We start from the raw sequence: 18565 nt of genomic DNA on the forward strand, positions 1-18565 counted from the left end.
TTGTGGTGTCCTTCAGATGTTGTTAGACACCAACTCCCATCATCCCTGACCATTCGCCATGCTAGCTGGGGGTGGGGCTGATGAGAACAGGACTCCAACAACATTTGGAGGGTGTCATGTTGAGTAGCCCTGTTCCATGTAAGAAAAACAGTACTGGATTCGGCCAAAGGCTTATCTAGTCCAGCACTCTGCTTTCACTGTGAACATAGCCGTTGTGGCTAGTAGTCACTGATAGCCCTATCCTCTGTGAATTTGTCGAATGCTCTTTTTAATGCCATCCAATTAGTTTAGCTATGAAATGTTTGCTTTTCTCTGTCATTAATCTTCCAACATTCAGTTTCATTGGTTGCCTCTGTCCTGTTCTCACTAGCCTCCTAAGTAAAGGGATTTCTTAACAGGTACACCGATAGGCCAGCAACAACATCAAAAGTTTTATCCAAGGCTGGTCCAAGGTCAGGGTCCAAAAGAAGTGGCCAGGAAAGAGGGCAGCTCAGAGCAGTTCAAGGCCATGTTCCAGTTCACCCATGGGCAAAGCACAGACAAGATACAGGTCCAGGGCAGTCTGTGGACATGTTCTATATAGGCAAGAGATCAGATAGCAGATAAAGTACAGTGCTAGCAGGAAAACATTGTCCCAGCTGCTATTCCAGTCTAGCACTAATCTAAGGTAAAAGGTAAAGGACCGCTGGACGATTAAGTCCAATCAAAGGCAACTATGGGTTGCGGCACTCATCTCGCTTTTCAGGCCAAGGGAGCCAGCGTTTGTTCACAGACAGCTTTCTGGGTCATGTGGCCAGCATGACTAACCCACTTCTGGTGCAAAGGGACACCGTGATGAGTGCCAGAGTGCACAGAAACGCAGTTTACCTTCCCGACGCAGTGGCATCAATTTATCTACTTGCACTGGCATGCTTTTGAACTGCTAGATTGGCAGAAGCTGGGACAGAGCAACGGGAGCTCACCCAGTCACGGGGATTCGAACCGCCGACCTTCTGATCGGCAAGCCCCAAAGCCTCAGTGGTTTAGACCACAGTGCCACCTGCATCCCCACAAGCACTAATCCAGAGCCAATGGAGCCACACCCTGACCTCAGCCGATTCTTTTCAGCTATCGTCATCCAGAGATCCTCAATAGGAAGATTTTATTCACAGGGAGTCCTCTCTTGCGGTTGGGCACTTCTCCAGAAGAGGTGGGTTTCTGTCTGGCATTGAGGCACCATCTTTCCCTCAGGTTTGGGACTAGTTTGGCCTTAACATCAGAGGCCAAACTCACTCTCAGCATGGAATATCTCTTCTCACCCTCATCTCCTGTCTCATTCCTCCCAGACTGAGCCTCTTCCAGGCCTTGTTTAATGGCAAGGCCTCCAGGCTGTAGCTGAGACATTACATTCCCATGGTTCCAGTGTTGTTTGAGAGAGAAAAATCTATTTTCTATCCACTTTTTACACATCATGCATAATTTTACACATCTTTGTCAAGTTCCCTCTTACTCACCTAACTAAAAAGCCCAAAATGTTGTAACCCTTCATCATATGGAAGTTGCTCAACATACCCATCCCAGTCATTTTGGCTTCCCTTTTCAAGCTCAACAGTTCTCTTCCTGAGCTGAGACAACCAGAAGAATACACGGCATTCCAAGTGAGGTCACACCATACATTTGTATAACAGCATTGTGGTATTGGCAGTTTTATTTGCTGTCTCTTTGCTAATGATCCCTAGCATGGCTCAGGAATGCTTCAGGACCACGGCTTTCAGGCTTTCATTTCCGTGGAGGACTGCAAGGGCATTCAGCGGAATACACAAAGATTTCCCCATCAGACTTTCCCAATCAATGCATGAAGGTCAAGTATGGAGTTGTTGGGATGAGAATTATCAGGGGGCAATGCTTCCTCAGCAGGGCTAAAGCATGGAGGGAATGCCTCAACAGGGCTAAATGAGCAATTATCTGGCAGTGGTGGAGAGGACACCTTCTCTGTCTAGAAGGGGAGGGGGAAACAGCATCAGAATGCAGCAGATGTGCTCAGAACATCTAGAAAATTGAACTGCTCTTCACCCATACCTGTGGCTGTTCTAACAGAGAGGCTATTTCAGGTTTGCAAAGGGGTGAGTGGCTTGGGGTCAAGATTCTCAGCAATATTTCAAGATTGCTCTTGGCTACATCAAAGATTCTACTGCAATAAGTGACCTATTTTAAGCGTAATTTATTTTTATGCCCCATAATAACTATATAACACTACAGACCATTTGTGGGTGGGTGGGTGGGTCATTGTGAAAATAACATGGCAAAGAACTACACACCCCACCATGAGCTCCTTGGAGGAAGGGTCTACTTTATAATGGGATTAGCTAGATAATAAATAGGTGACCCCCCCCACTTCACCAACCACCCACTCCCAGGAAGTATTTTGAATTTAGCTTAGTTTAGTTTTGATGCTATGTATCCTTTTCTATTTACACTGTGCATCAAGCCCAGGAGGGATGGGACACCAAGAGATGGAGGCAAAACATGGTCACAAGTATATTGATTTCAGAGTTTGGTGTGGCACCAGGCAAGAATCTAACCACTGCCTGCTGGCCGATTCCTCTCCCCAGCCTGTTTGCTGGACGATTGGGAAGGAGTTGCTAAGCTCTCAGTCAACCATGGTGTGAGCCGCTCCTGTGGGCCCTGCCAGCAACCTGAGTGTGTTGCAGCCTGCTATAGTCCCCCACAAACTTGAAGCGAAGCCTTAGCAGACCATTGATTGATGACCGGGATGGGCCATCCTACAACCAACTAGGGAACAACACAGCTCCCAGTCCTCCAACCCACTAGGTGGCATGATAAAGCCCACTATATAAGGACTACTAGTTATGGTGCATTGGCTACAAGCCACAATGGCTATGTTCTACCTCCTCTATTGGAGGCCGTATGCCCCTGAAGGCCTATTGCTGGGAACCACAAGTGGGGAGAGTACTGCTGGACTCAGGTCTTGCTTTTGGGCTTTAGAAAGTCACCCGGTTGGCCACTGCAAGAATACTAGGCTGGGGGATCATTGGCCAGACTCCTATGTCCTTAAAGGCAGCGAGCTGAGGCTTGTGATTATTTATATTGCAAACTTCCCAGCAAACTTTGTGGTGTGACGTGTCATGCAAAAATGCCACCAGCAAGGGAATAAACTGATGAATAAAATTACCACTCATGATCTACAGGCGAGATAGGCATGGCTCCTGCAGTAGCTACAGCTTCCTTCTGCCTTTGAAGCAGCTGAGTTACTTCCAACTGTATAAACTCAGAAGAGAAGTCAGCTTGAACAAGGAGCTGGCAAGGAGCCAGAAGTTCAGCACTTGCCAACAGGCAGAGTAAGCAGCCGTGGCTGAACCTCATCCAATGAAAAAATACCAAGGCAGGGAATTTCCCCCAAGGCGCTCGCCGGGAAATTCTGTTCCCTTCTCCACCCTCCAGGCCCAGACTTGCAAAATCCCCAACCTCCCTCTCTTCCCCCTCCCTTCTCTGCCTCTCCTCTCCAGCTGATGAATGTCCAGGAGTAACAAAGTACTTCCTCATTCTCTTCCAAGCAAAGGGAAGCATCTGTAGTTCCTCCAGCCAGATGCTGCCTGCAGCTGCAGCTGCGCTCAGTAAGTGACAAGGAGGGGTGGAAATACCACAGGCAGCAGAGTGCGGAAGGTAAGTGGCAATTTAAATTGAGAACTTTGACAAATCTCACTGTTCCCCTTGGGAGACCCACCAAAGTGTTTGCAGAAAGTCTCAGTTCGCACCTTCTTTATTGAATGCGATATTTTAGAAACAGGCACCCTTTTCAAGTTAGTCTCTGCTGGGCACAGATGCTATGCGGTGGCTAATCCAAACTTGTTTCTACTTTCCTCCTGCTGTTGGAAATGCAAAAGAAAAGGGCTTGCATCTCTTTGGTGAAATTGCAAAATGTGAATAGCTGGTCCAAAAGTGTCATTCAAGGCCAGACTAGACATACATAGGCAACAAAGGATCCTGTGGCAACTTTTTAAAAATGAACAAATGGGAAAAGCTTTCTGGGACTTAAGAGTCCACGTCATCCCATGAAGTGGAATGCAGACCTTTTTTAATATGTCAGTTTTGGTTTCTCTCTGTTCCTTGTTTTTCCAGTCTTAAATTCACTTCTACACATTTCCACATCAGTTTGTGATTTATTTTTTTTAAGGTTCTCATGAAAATTCAGCAGCACTTTAGTGCAATTTTCTCAGACACATTTTTTGTGTTTGATTTAGCCCAATGTGCACATTTTGGTAAACCAATTTACCCTAATACAGCACATTTGTATGTTATTTTCACCAATACATGCATTGCTGCGCACACTTTATACTAGCATATGCACCTTTACTGTATATATTACTTATCCAAAGAACTACATTGCAAAGTTCAGAGAAGTGCAGGTTTCGAAAGATGGCTTTGTTTCCCCCCGTTTTGAAAGAGGAAAAGGCACTCCCAGGATTGGCAAAGGTGTTAGCATTCCCTTTCTCATCACACATCTCTGATCCCCATCACACCTCCAGAAATGGCTTCTCCAGTTTTGGGATTGTACCATGTGCATCTGCCCCCAAGGCACTGGAAAATTTAGTCTGCTTTGCCATCCAACAAGAACAACAACAGCAAATCCACTGTGATGGAGTCACCTCTTCCAGCATTGGGTATTGGGTACCAGGTTTGAAATATACTCTGTGTGTATTTTTTATGTGCTTAATGCAAGATCTGATTTCCTTATTTATATACTGACATACCATAAAATAGCAGAGTAGTGCACAACAGCAAAACATTAAACACCTTAAAAAGCATCTCCCACTTCATGATTACCTAAAACCATTACACATGGTAGTCATGGAGCTGCCCTGTTTTCAGTCTCACTTGCGATTATGTGGTTCTGATGGCTTTGTTTTTACACATGTATATATTTTCTTTTGATAGTGTTTGTATGGTTTTGTCATGGCCTTTGCTAGTACAATAAAATCTTATTTACCATCACATATGTGGGATGCAAGACAAAACAATCTGTTTTCTATTATCTTTATTTGTACCCTCAGAAGGTAGGCTTTAAATGTTATTTGCTAAATTGTCGTCGCTATGTTGCATTACATTTCTTATTAAGCGTTATGGCTAGTGTGCCATGATTGTGCTGGATCCAAGCTGAGTGCACTAAGTTCCCATTAAAATTAATGGGGCTGAGGCTAAAGATTGGCTAAGTTGCCCCACTGATTTCAATAGGGCCTAAGTGCAGTTAGCTTGGTCTAGATCAGTGGTTCCCAACCTTTCTTTGGCCATGCCCCACCTAAGCATCTCTAAAATCCTGATGACCGCCCCCTGTGACATATAATTCTTATTATTCAAAAAGTGAAGTCCAATTCATGTGGAGGAAGCCTAAAAGTCCATTAACTGTTAATAACTCATTCTCGAATTGCCCCCCTTAAAAATCAAATTGCTTCCCTGTAGGGTGTGTGCCCTACGTTGGGAACCACGGGTCTAGATCCAACCTACTTTATTCATAGCTTGGTTGGTTGCAGCACAGCGCTGATAACTCCAGAGTTGCAGGTTCAGTCCCCGTATGGGACAGCTACATATTCCTGCACTGCAGGGGGGTTGGACTAGATGATCCTCAGGATCCCTTCCATGTCTACAATTCTATGATTTTATTATGTCCAGCCCATGAATAAGGATTGTGGAGGGCAGTCCATCTAGTCAGCGCATCAGCAGTAACCAAATACCACTGTCTCATGACTGACTTCCTTGATCACATTAAAGTCCACTTAAAGTGGGGGAAATTTGGGGTGGGAAGGGAAGAAAATGCAAAAGCTCGTTTACTAAGTTATATGTTCTTTGAAAAATGTAAATATAAATGATCCTGTAACTGAATCTGCAAGCATCTTAGTAATATCAATAGCTTGAGTTTTAATCCTTTCTTTGCGGTTGTAGCACATCATTAATCCAGACAACCACTATTGACAGTATTTCATCTCATCCCTGTAAATCTGCACTTTTATTATTATTTTTTTAAAAGTCACTCACTTTTCAGATAGTTGTAAAAAAGAAAATTAAATGATATATTGAAGTAGGAACCATGACATTATTCTTAAGAAGGAGAAAGACAAGATATGACCTTTCCAAGCTCCTAGAATGGTTGGTAGGGGTGATTTAGAGTCATTTGAAACAGTAATAGCAAAGGAAGTGTTCCAACTGCATACTAAAATATTTGCATGCAATCTCAAGCCATAGTCCGCATCACCCGATGCACTAAAGAAAGTAACTAATGAACTGAAAGAGCACCAGACCAGTGAGGTTCTTGCAAATGTACTCTGTGGTGCACAGCTGGATTTTCAACATACTGGTTCCTTGAGCAAAACATGTGCAAAGCTGGACAGGGAGGTTTAGTTTGTAGATGAGGCTTGCTATCAGTGTTGCGCCCTATTTATTAATGACCTATATACACACCCATTCCCTGCTTTTTATGCCCACACATATGCACAGTGCATATTATACCACTCAGAAAGGAAACACAGGGTTATTCATTTAAACTGCAGCAGCATAGATAATAGGATTTGTTTTGTTGTTTGTAAGGAAGAGCACTGACAAAACTGTCAAAATAATGAGGAATAACGTGAGTCATAGAAGCCAACTCCTAGGGGCCCAGGTCCCTTTGACACCCCCCCGAATAAAATATTTGAGGGGGGCAGGCCCCCCAAAGTTGATGGGCATTGCCATTCAAATGGTGCGTGCATGTGCCGCATCATGTGATCAATTGTGCAGGCGGGGCTTACCTGCCCCCCCCAGCCAATATTTTATTCAAGTTGGCACTTCTGACCTGAACTTGTTTTAACTTGTTCTTATAAGATTTAGAGGTAGGGACAAGCAGTCAGGCAGCTGGTACCCATCTGCTAGTACTCAATTGCTGCTGATAACCAATTGTTCAGGGTGGCTAAAACAAAAAGGGACTTCAGGGAACTCCAGATGAACCTCTACAAACTGGGTGAATGTGCAGTGAAATGGCAAATGCAGTTAGATGTGAAGAGTACAGGAATGCACACCAGAGCAACCTTCCCCCCCCCAATACAAAAAGTTCACTGGACTGGACTGAACAGGAGGAATGGGAAATGAGCCCTTGGTCTGATCGGCTCCTCTCAGAAGGGGAGGGGGAGGGGGAAGCCCCCCCTACAGTTTCAGAAGGAGAAGGAGACAGGGCTGCTTCACAGCTGTGTGAAGAAATGCCTAGCTTCAAGATAATAGAAGAAGAGGGGGGAGTTAGAGAGCAACCAGAGGAGACCTCCCTGGAGAGCCTGGAAGACCCTCCTTCACCAAGGGCACATAGGTCCCTACACATTCAAGAACAAAGGATGCAAAGGAGTATGACTCCTGGGACTTCCCGTAGGTTACCAGGATGTTGTGGGAGACAGAAGAGGGGGGCTCAGACATCTCCTATGCGTAGAGACATGGGTCTTTTGTCTTACAACCAGACAACTGAATAAAAAGCCATAAATACGAACTGTTTGTTCTTCGCGCTATCTGAGGCTACTGGGGGAGGAGAAGATACTCCACGCCTGACACATATACGCTGATGGGATCTGAACTGGTGGTGGTTGACCAGAAACAAGACCTTGGGGTTGTAATGGATAGCTCGGTGAAAATTTCAACCCAGTGCATAGCAGCTGTGAAAAAGGCAAATGTCGTTCTAGGGTAGGGTTGCCATATGTCTGGAATTTCCTGGACATAGCTGGGATTTGGTCATCGGAAACCGTCCGGGTGGAAATCACTGAAATGTCCGGGAAAATCCGAATGTATGGCAACCTATATTGGAAGTGTAGATTTTGGTGAATTTCCTTGAAAATAGCTAAACAAAAAACCAACAACAACAGCTCAACAACTTTGGCCCAAAATTAGGTTTTTATTGTTGTTTTTAGATTCTGAAAAAATAAATAAATCACTTTTTGAAATATGGCAACCCTATGCTAGGGATCATTAGAAGAGGGATTGAAAACAAATCTGCCGATAATACGCCACTGTACAAATTTGCAGTGCGACTGCCCTTGAAATACTGTATACAGTTCTGATTGACTTGCCTCCAAAATAAAACTCTACAGAGCTGGAAATGTTTCAGAAAAAAAGGAAACAAAAATGATTGAGGGGGTGGAGCTACTCTCCTTTGAGATAAGGTTACAACACAGAGAACTACCGTATTTTTCGCTCTATAAGACGCCCCTAGTTTTTAGAGGAGGAAAACAAGAAAAAAAATATTCTGAATCAAATGTTGTTGAAGAGGCTTTGTGTTGCTTTCGCTGAAGCCAGAACAGCAAGAGGGATGGCTTCAGGGATAGCTGCGCAGCCTGCAATCGCTCCGTAAGACACACACACATTTCCCCTTGCTTTTTAGGAGGGAAAAGGTGCGTCTTATAGTGCGAAAAATACGGTAAAAGGCTTAGAGAAAAGACCAATAAGAAGAGACATGATAAGGGATGCGTAAAATTACGCACAGAACGGAAAAAGCCCTTCTCATACTACTAAGCTAGAACATCCAATGAAGTGGAATGTTGGTGGATCAAGGATGGACAAAAGAAAGTAGTCCTTCACACCAGGGCATAGTTAAAGTAGGAATCTGCTCCCACAGTATATAGCGATAGCCACCAACATAAGATTAGACAAAATTAGTGTGCACAGGGCTGCTAATCTATAGCTACTAACCGCAATGGCCATGGTCTCCCTCCAGTGTCAGAGGCAGTGTGCCTCTTCACGCTGGTTGCTGGAAGTCAAAAGTGGGTGGGTGCACTCTGGTCATACCTCCAGGCTTCCAGCGGCCTGTGCTTGGACACTGTAAGGACATGGTGCTGGATTAGTGGGCCTTTGGCCTGATTCAGCAGGGCTCTTTTTATGTGTTTGATGGATGTAGTGGCATCTTCTCCAGAACTGTTTTGTGTGGTTTTTTTAAAGAAGAGAATTGGTTAAAACAAATTAAGAAGAATGGTTTCAGCATGCTGTTTGTTGCCTCCGTGTAGGAGGGTGAACCGGATGCCTTTTAATTGCTTTCCAGCCAAGCCCATAATTAAAAAGGAAAGTATGGATACTTGCGAGAGGTTTCTGTTTTTAGTAACATGGTCCCTTTTGAGCACCCAAACATCTTGTTGCCTAAAGAGGCCTGAGACTTTACCAGAAGAGCAGAGTCAACAGGTGCAAAATATTGTGGGCTGGCCATACCTGTAACTGCTATGTTGAAGATGGAATTTCAATGAATGCAGCAGCTTTCATCATCCCTACACGACAAGATCACCTACTAAACGTCCCTGAGCTAGGAAACTTTCCCTCCATATGTTTTAAAACTCCAACTCCCATCATCCCTTACCAGTTCTGCTGGAGGTTGGAGTCCAACAAGATCTGATCATCTCTGAACTAGATCTCCATCTGTAAATACGCTGAAAAATGTAAGGCTGAAGTCCATATTTACTATTATTTATTATAAATCCTAATATCTGCATGATGCTTTTCAGGACAATGGCCTTCTAAAGCAGCTCACATAAACAATGACCTGACTCACACATCACTGTAAACCATAGTTGAGCTTAGCTGTGGTTTACAGGTTCATTGGGCTTTGCTTTGCTCTTCCTTCTCATAGAATCAAAGAACTGCAGTCTTGGAAGGGACCCTGAGGATAATCTAATTCAGTGTTCCCCAACGTTGGGTCTTCAGCTGTTTTTGGACAACAACTCCCATCATCCCTAGCTACCTAGCTAGCAAGACCAGTGGTCAGGGATGATGGGAATTGTAGTCCGAAAACAGCTGGAGACCCAAAGTTGGGAAACACTGATCTAGTTCAACCTCCTGCAATGCAGGAGCCTCAACACGCTTCTTCAAATTAAATCATTGTCTCTGTCCAAACAAACCACAAACTGTAACCACAAGGTTTGTTTGGGGGAAACAAAGCTCAAGCTCAGGTTCAGGTATAATGCTAAGTCCATCAGTAGCTTAGTTGATGGCCAGCAGCAGGAACAGAGGAGAATCAAAGTGGCTGCAGTTTTAACACCATGCTACATGTTCACCTTTGGGACGCGGATGGTGCTGTGGGTTAAACCACAGAGCCTAGGACTTGCCAATCAGAAGGGCGGTGGTTCGAATCCCCGCGACGGGGTGAGTTCCCATTGCTCGGTCCCTGCTCCTGCCCACCTAGCAGTTCGAAAGCACGTCAAAGTGCAAGTAGATAAATAGGTACCGCTCCAGCAGGAAGGTAAACGGCGTTTCCATGCACTGCTCTGGTTTGCCAGAAGCGGCTTAGTCATGCTGGCCACATGACCCGGAAGCTGTACCTCGGCCAATAAAGCAAGATGAGCACCGCAACCCCAGAGTCGGTCACGACTGGACCTAATTGTCAGGGGTCCCTTTACCTTTACATGTTCACCTATAAACCATACTTAAGTTTAACCATCATTTATAAAGTGACATGAGAGCATGGCCACTCCACTCATCACTCATTTTAACGACATAACTCCACCATTTCCAAATATATCGGGGTGGGGAACTGGTGGCCCCTCCAAGCGCTGTTGGCTGGGGTTGATGGCAATTGGGAGTCAAACTCTGGAGGGCCCAGGCTCTCCATCTCTGATCCATATGTGCAGGACCCAGCCTGCTCCAGCTCCACCCAGCTAATCCACTTTCCTGCGGTTTCCCTCCAGTGATTCACTCAGAGACCAACGATTCCTCACTTGCCCTGCTTCTTCTAGCAATTCTTGTTATTCAGGTGCAGACTGTTCCCTTTGAAAGGACAGCTCTTTGTTTGTTATCCATCCAGGCTCCAGTTACAGATCCAAGTTCTTGAGTCAGCTGTCATTATTTCTTTCCCGTCTGTGTGTTTTCAGATTGTGGCGGAAGAATGTCTTTTGATCTGAAAGCACAAGAGGCTACATTATGCGGCACTCAAAGCCCTGAGGAGCTGCATGTGCACTTGCTGTGGAAAAGGCCGACATACACTTCCAGACATGACAAAAGCATGGGAGGCAACAGGGCTTGCTTTATGTGAGCAAACACCTGCTGCCCCAGTGAGGAATGGAGAGGTGGAAAATAGGGTTTGTTGTGTGCCACACACACACATACGAAGATAAATCGTAGAGACACTAAAATAAAGTTTTGTTTTTTTTATATATATAAATTTTTATTAATTTTCCAACATATATTAAAACACAATACAACTGACAATACATAAACAAACAAACATATAAACACGTATAATTTCATAACCTCTTTTCCTTAAACCTTGTTTCAATGACTTCCCCATACCTCCCTTTTCTGCATCCCTGTTTTAAACTTTTCCAGCAACCCCTAATTTCAATTACTTATAATTCACTTTCTTTAATCCTTTTTCTCTTACCCAATTATTTGTCACTGCAATTCTGTTTTACATTACCCATGACATTTTAGCACTCATTAATTTTACAACAGTTCTTAAGATAAACTTTAAATTTCTTCCAATCTTCTTCCACCGTCTCTTTTCCTTGGTCGCGGATTCTGCCAGTCATCTCGGCTAGTCCCATATAGTCTATCACCTTCATCTGCCACTCTTCCAGCGTGGGTAGTTCTTGTGTCTTCCAATACTTTGCTAAAAGAACTCTTGCTGCTGTTGTAGCATACATAAAGAACGTCCTATCTTTCCTTGACACCAATTGGCCTACCATGCCCAGGAGAAAGGCCTCTGGTTTCTTATGAAAGGTACACTTAAGGACCTTCTTAATTTCATTATAGATCATTTCCCAGAAGACCTTGATCCTTGGGCACGTCCACCAAAGGTGGTAGAAAGTACCTTCAGTTTCCTCACATTTCCAGCATTTATTATTGGGCGTATGATAGATTTTTGCAAGCTTGACTGCGGTCATGTACCACCTATAAATCATTTTCATAATGTTCTCTCTTAAGGCATTACATGCCGTAAATTTTATACCGGTAGTCCATAACTGTTCCCAGTCAGCAAACATAATGTTATGACCAATGTCTTGTGCCCATTTAATCATAGCTGATTTAACCATCTCATCCTGTGTATTCCATTTCAACAGCAAGTTATACATTCTTGACAAATTCTTAGTATTGGGTTCCAACAATTCAGTTTCTAATTTTGATCTCTCCACCTGAAAGCCGATTTTCCTGTCCTGTTTGAAAACTTCATTTATCTGGTAATAATGAAGCCAGTCTCTTACTTTAGACTTCAATTTCTCATAGCTCTGCAATTTCACTTTTCCCTCCTCTTGTTCTATGATTTCCCAGTATTTTGGCCATTTGGATTCCATATTAAGTTTTTTCACTTCCTTAGCTTCCATTGGTGACAGCCACCTAGGGGTTTTGTTTTCCAATAGATCTTTATACCGAATCCAAACATTATATGGTGCTTTCCTAACAATATGGTTTTTGAAACCTTGATGAATTTTAACCTTGTCATACCATATATATGCATGCCAACCAAACCTATTATTAAACCCTTCCAGATCCAAAATGTCTGTGTTTTCAAGAAGCAGCCAGTTTTTCAGCCAGCAAAAAGCCGCTGATTCATAATACAATTTTAAGTCCGGCAGGGCAAACCCCCCTCTTTCTTTTGCATCAGTTAATATCTTAAATTTTATTCTGGGCTTTTTGCCCTGCCAGACAAATCTAGATATGTCTTTCTGCCACCTCTTGAAACAATCCATTTTATCCACAATCTGCAATGTTTGAAACAAAAACAACATTCTCGACAAAACATTCATCTTGATAACAGCAATTCGGCCTAACAAGGAAAGTCTCAAATTTGACCATATTTCTAAATCTTTCTTAACTTCTGTCCAACATTTCTCATAATTGTCTTTAAATAAGTTCACATTCTTAGATGTCAAATTAATCCCCAGGTATTTCACTTTCTTTGCTACCATTAAACCGGTTTCACTATGAAACCTCTCTCTTTCAGCAACTGTTAAATTTTTCTCCAGTACTTTCGTTTTCTGTTTATTCAGCTTAAAACCTGCTACTTGACCAAATACTTGTATTAGCTCTAAAACTCTTTTCGTACTAGTGTCTGGCTCTTGTAAAGTTAATACTAGGTCATCTGCAAACGCTCTCAGTTTGTATTGTTTAGCTCCGACCTGAATCCCTTTAACCAGCTGGTCCCCTCTGATCATGTTTAATAAAACCTCCAGGACAGATATAAAAAGTAATGGGGATATTGGGCACCCCTGTCATGTCCCTTTTTCAATAGCAAATTCTTCAGTTAATCACGTTATTTACAATTAGTTTTGCTTTTTGTTCAGAATAAATTGCACCTATACCATTCTCAAAACCTTGGCCTACCCCCATCCCTTCAAGATTCTTTTTCATAAAGCTCCAAGAGATATTGTCAAAGGCTTTCTCCGCGTCCACAAATATTAATACTGCCTTAGTATTAATATTGGCTTCTAATAATTCCATAATATCTATTATGTTTCTCACATTGTCAGATAAATGTCTTCCTGGAAGAAAGCCCGCCTGGTCTTTGTGAATCTCTCCCACCAAAACTCTCTTCAGTCTTTTTGCCAAAATGTCTGCAAAAATTTTGTAATCCACATTAAGTAATGATATAGGGCGGTAGTTCTTAATCTGGTTCTTCTCAGTCTCCGATTTTGGTATAAGTGTAATATACGCTTCTTTCCACGATTCGGGTGCCTTCTTCCCCTCTAAAATTTCATTACAGACTTCCTTCAGCGGTTGTACACTAAAATAAAGTTTTGATGTCCTAGCCAACCCTGTATTTGGGGGGGTGAAGAACCCGCAGTTCTCCACAGGTGCTGAGAACTGTAGTTCATCAGCAACATCTGCATGGACACAGGTTCTCCATCCCTGCTGTAGCTTGATTTGTAGTACACTGCAACATGTTAAAGAATTGGCCTGCAACTGACCTTTAGAAGTACTAACAATAACTTGGTGTGAAGAGACATGCATCACTACCTGCTCATTTTGTTTTCGAGAGTAACCTCGTTATAAAATCAACAGAGGCAAAGGCACCCATCAATATGACGGGCTGTCAGTTCTGCCTTATAAGCCCATGAGTGCAGTACATTTTTCTTAGGAAGAGCAAAGCCCTGCATATGAAAACACAACTTGGGAGTGAAAATCTCCTTCCCTACTGCCAGCAGCATCCTGGTTAGCACCTGGGGTCTTTGCATAGTTTAGGGTTGGTGCTGGAGGAGAATAGCGTGCTTGTGCCTTTAACAGCTGTGTAGCAGGCAGATATTCAGCAGTTTAGGTCTCTTCTAGTATGGAAATGCAATTATGGGAAGAGCTTTACCTGATGTCATTATGTCTGTCAGGCATCTTATTATCTCTGTGTAGCTACTGACATGTTTTTCTTACACACACCCAAGGCGACGTGGTCTAAAACACTGAGCCTCTTGGACTTGCCGATCAGAAGGTGAGCTCCCGTTGCTCTGTCCCAGCTTCTGCCATCCTAGCCATTCGAAAGCACACCAGTGTAAGTAGATAAAAAGGAACTGCTGCAGTAGAAAGGTAAACAGTGTTTCCATGCACTCTGGCACTCATCACAGTCCTCCATGCACCAGTAGCGGCTTAGTCATGCTGGCCACATGACCCGGAAAAGCTGTCTGCGGACAAACTCCGGCTTCCTCGGCCTGAAAAGCGCCTTTGACTGGACTTAACCATCCAGGGGTTCTTTACCTTTACCTACACACATCCATTCTAACTGCAACAGAGGATACAAATTTGCATAAGCATGTTTTGCTATTGTCCTTTCCTTTAATCTCCTGTATGAGTTTCTCTTTATGTTAGAAGCTCTTTACATGAGTAAGTGCTAAGAGGTCACACACCGTGTTTTTGCAGGCACTTTACCAGCAGGAGCTGGCAGCAAGACCCAATTGCAACATCAAGGAACTTCCCGGTGTCAAACCAGAGCCAGAGGTGTTGTTTTAGCTGCTTGGCATAATGGTTATGACATCCTGCTATGGCCAAGGTCGTCATGTAACTAACGCCTCTGCTGTTAGAAGCACAGTTACCAGGAAGCCCATGATTATGCTGAATGCTATGGGCTTGCAGTGAGAGATGTAGTCAACAATTACCAGACGATCACAAGCAGAATCTTAGCTAAAGGCTAGGGGTGGGTGAAGAAGTTCATTTCGGCTCAAATTTTAATGCAAACCTGCCTAATTCCTATTTCCTGAAACCATACGCAAACCAAAAACACAGCTGTCTTTTCAAATTTCCATTTCTAATTCTGTTGTGCCGTTCTCCAGCAGAAAATAAAGTGTACAAAGATGCTTTTATTAGAGGTGAAATGTACACAAAAAGCAACAAATTAGGAATAAGAGGAGGGGGAGGAGGAGGAGTTTGGACTTGATATCCCACCTTTCACTCCCCTTAAGGAGTCTCAAAGTGCTAACAATCTCCCTTCCCTTCCTCCCCCACAACAAACACTCTGTGGGGTGAGTTAGGCTGAGAGACTTCAAAGAAGTGTGACTAGTCCAAGGTCACCCAGCAGCTGCATGTGGAGGAGCGGGGAATCATAGAGTTGGAAGAGACCACAAGGGCCATTGAGTCCAACCCCCTGCCAAGCAGGAAACACCATCAGAGCACTCCTGACATATGGTTGTCAAGCCTCTGCTTAAAGACCTCCAAAGAAGGAGACTCCACCACACTCCTTGGCAGCAAATTCCACTGTCGAACAGCTCTTACTGTCAGGAAGTTCTTCTAATGTTTAGGTGGAATCTTCTTTCTTGTAGTTTGGAACCATTGCTCCGTGTCCGCTTCTCTGGAGCAGCAGAAAACAACCTTTCTCCCTCCTCTATGTGACATCCTTTTATATATTTGAACATGGCTATCATATCACCCCTTAACCTCCTCTTCTCCAGGCTAAACATGCCCAGCTCCCTTAGCCGTTCCTCATAAGGCATCGTTTCCAGGCCTTTGACCATTTTGGTTGCCCTCCTCTGGACATGTTCCAGTTTGTCAGTGTCCTTCTTGAACTGTGGTGCCCAGAACTGGACACAGTACTCCAGGTGAGGTCTGACCAGAGCAGAATACAGTGGCACTATTACTTCCCTTGATCTAGATGCTATACTCCTATTGATGCAGCCCAGAATTGCATTGGCTTTTTTAGCTGCCGCGTCACACTGTTGGCTCATGTCAAGTTTGTGGTCAACCAAGACTCCTAGATCCTTTTCACATGTACTGCTCTCAAGCCAGGTGTCACCCATCTTGTATTTGTGCCTCTCATTTTTTTTTGCCCAAGTGCAATACTTTACATTTCTCCCTGTTAAAATTCATCTTGTTTGTTTTGGCCCAGTTCTCTAATCTGTCAAGGTCGTTTTGAAGTGTGATCCTGTCCTCTGGGGTGTTAGCCACCCCTCCCAGTTTGGTGTCATCTGCAAATTTGATCAGGATGCCCTTGAGTCCATCATCCAAGTGGAAGCGAACCCAGTTCACCAGATTACGAGTCTACCGCTCTTAACCACTACACCACGCCTTACATTTGAAGGGAAAATGCCTTATATTTGAAGGGGACACTGAATACCAAAATGTGTGCATTGGGCAAAATTGAATATAAAGATGTGTATTTTGGGGGGGGGATGAGTACTAAAATGCTGATGCATTTTCCAGAGGGGAAAAAAGAATACAGAATGATACTGAAATGTGGTGACCTGAAAATTGGAAAAATGAGAAACTGATAGACATCAACATTGGGGGGGGGGAATCACCCATCCCTAATCATGGGGTGGCGTGGAAAGGCATGGAGGATCATTGGTCACATGGTATAGAACCTAGAAGTCAACAAAAGCTTAGGCCAAAACAAATCTGCTAACCTCTAAGGTGCCACAAAACGTTTTTTGCTGCAACAAGCGACAGCTACTCTGCTGAAAGCTGTAACTGGCCACAAGCCGTTATTAACAGTTTTAGCTTATTTCCAGTATTTCTGTACTGTCCAAGAACAAAGGTTTTTGTGAAAAATAAAACCATGAGATCTAAAGTAAAATACAATAAAAAGATGAAATCTAAACATTGTGAAACCAGAGTCACTGTAAAACCAGCAACTGAGAATTACATCAGCGCAAAGGATAAAAATCACACTGTTGAAAACTACCATTATTCGAGATACCGATTTTTTTTGTATCCCCTACAAGTCAGAAACCCGCATTGTTGCAGTCAAGTGTATATTTTAACACCATGCATAAACACACACACACACACACACACACACACACACACACACACACCCTGCTCAGTCCTTTGTAAGCCTGGCTCTACCTTTGAAACTTCCTGGACTTTATGGGCTCATTTCCAATTCACTCCGCAGTTGACTGGACTGGATTAACGCCTGATACTTTTAGACCCTGAACCGTTCAACAACCCTGGAAATGCAAAGAAAACGACTCAACTTTTAAGCCTGGTCTTATGTATTTATGGGAACAGGTTGAGGCGATGAGATTTGCAGCTCTTTCAGTAGTTTGTTATGATTTAGACAACATTAAGCACATCTTTTTAGACCTCTGCTTCATATGTCTCGGGAACCTCCAGGCAGCTTTAGTATTCTCCTGATAAAAGGCAGAGATGTGAGGAGCAGAACAGCGGCACATTCTCCACAAGAGGATTTATCACCTCTAACAATTCGTTTTATCTGCTGTGTCAAAACTCACGGCGCAGAATCTTTTTGCTGAAAGTATGTGCGCCGGAGAAAGGGGCTCATTTCCTTAAAAAATAAATTACACTGATAAATTTGCTGCATTACGAGCCTGGCCCTTAGATCTCCCCCCCCCCCCGGTTTATTTTGTATTTCTCAATGTGCACCTCATAACAGAAGGCTCTTATAATTCACAACATACTCATTTTTATTTTATCTCTCCTCCCCCCCCCCCCCATTTTAAGTTGGACATTCATTTCCTAGATGTAGCAATACTGGAAAAACAAAAGAGTAGGAATGAAGAAAGAATAAGAAGAGGAAAACATGGGAGTTCCAACCCCTCTCTCTAACCGCCCCCCCAGCCCCACCACAAAATATTGGACCAAAATATAAGTGTTTCTGGGAAATGTAAAAAATAAATAAATTGCACATTAGCAATGCTATATCAAGTGTGTTTGCTATGACTCTCGTCTCCCATGACTATTCAGTAGAAGTGGGCAACCTTTTTCAGATTGAGGGCCTCATTCCTATCTGGGGGTGTCACATAAGAGTGGTGGGTGGAGCCAGCAGCAAAGGTGGCCATTTAAAGTAATATTTACCTCTCTATCCTCCATCTGGGCAACCAAGAGGCATGATGAGGGTTCAAGGACACCAGCAAAAATATGAAGTAGAGCACCAAGCAGGAGTGATGAGGTGTGTGTGGCCTGCTGATAGTCACAATGGTCAGACAGGGAGGTCTAGAGGGCCACATTTTGTTCCTCAGGCTTGTGGTTCCCCACTACAGTGGTACCTCGGGTTACATACGCTTCAGGTTACATACGCTTCAGGTTACAGACTCCGCTAACCCAGAAATAGTGCTTCAGGTTAAGAACTTTGCTTCAGGATGAGAACAGAAATCGTGCTCCGGCGGCAGGAGGCCCCATTAGCTAAAGTGGTGCTTCAGGTTAA

At 43.6% G+C, this 18565-nt stretch overlaps 1 protein-coding gene across 3 annotated transcripts in view; it reads left to right on the plus strand.

The window, feature by feature from the left end:
• The window catches only part of STEAP4 (STEAP4 metalloreductase), a 221799-nt gene that overhangs the window by 195421 nt on the left and 7813 nt on the right, over window positions 1–18565 (plus strand). Inside the window, exon 1 of one of the 3 annotated variants that reach the window (XM_083578787.1) lies at window positions 3180–3663. The exons of 1 other annotated variant lie outside the window; for it this stretch is intronic. The gene's annotated coding sequence lies outside the window, so the exon portion shown is untranslated. Of the gene's footprint in view, window positions 1–3179; window positions 3664–18565 lie in introns of those variants that run through there. One more of the 3 variants, XM_083578788.1, reaches the window with a different exon arrangement.

This window comes from Podarcis filfolensis, assembly GCF_964270895.1.
Source record: "Podarcis filfolensis genome assembly, chromosome: 12".
Lineage (NCBI taxonomy): Eukaryota > Metazoa > Chordata > Lepidosauria > Squamata > Lacertidae > Podarcis > Podarcis filfolensis.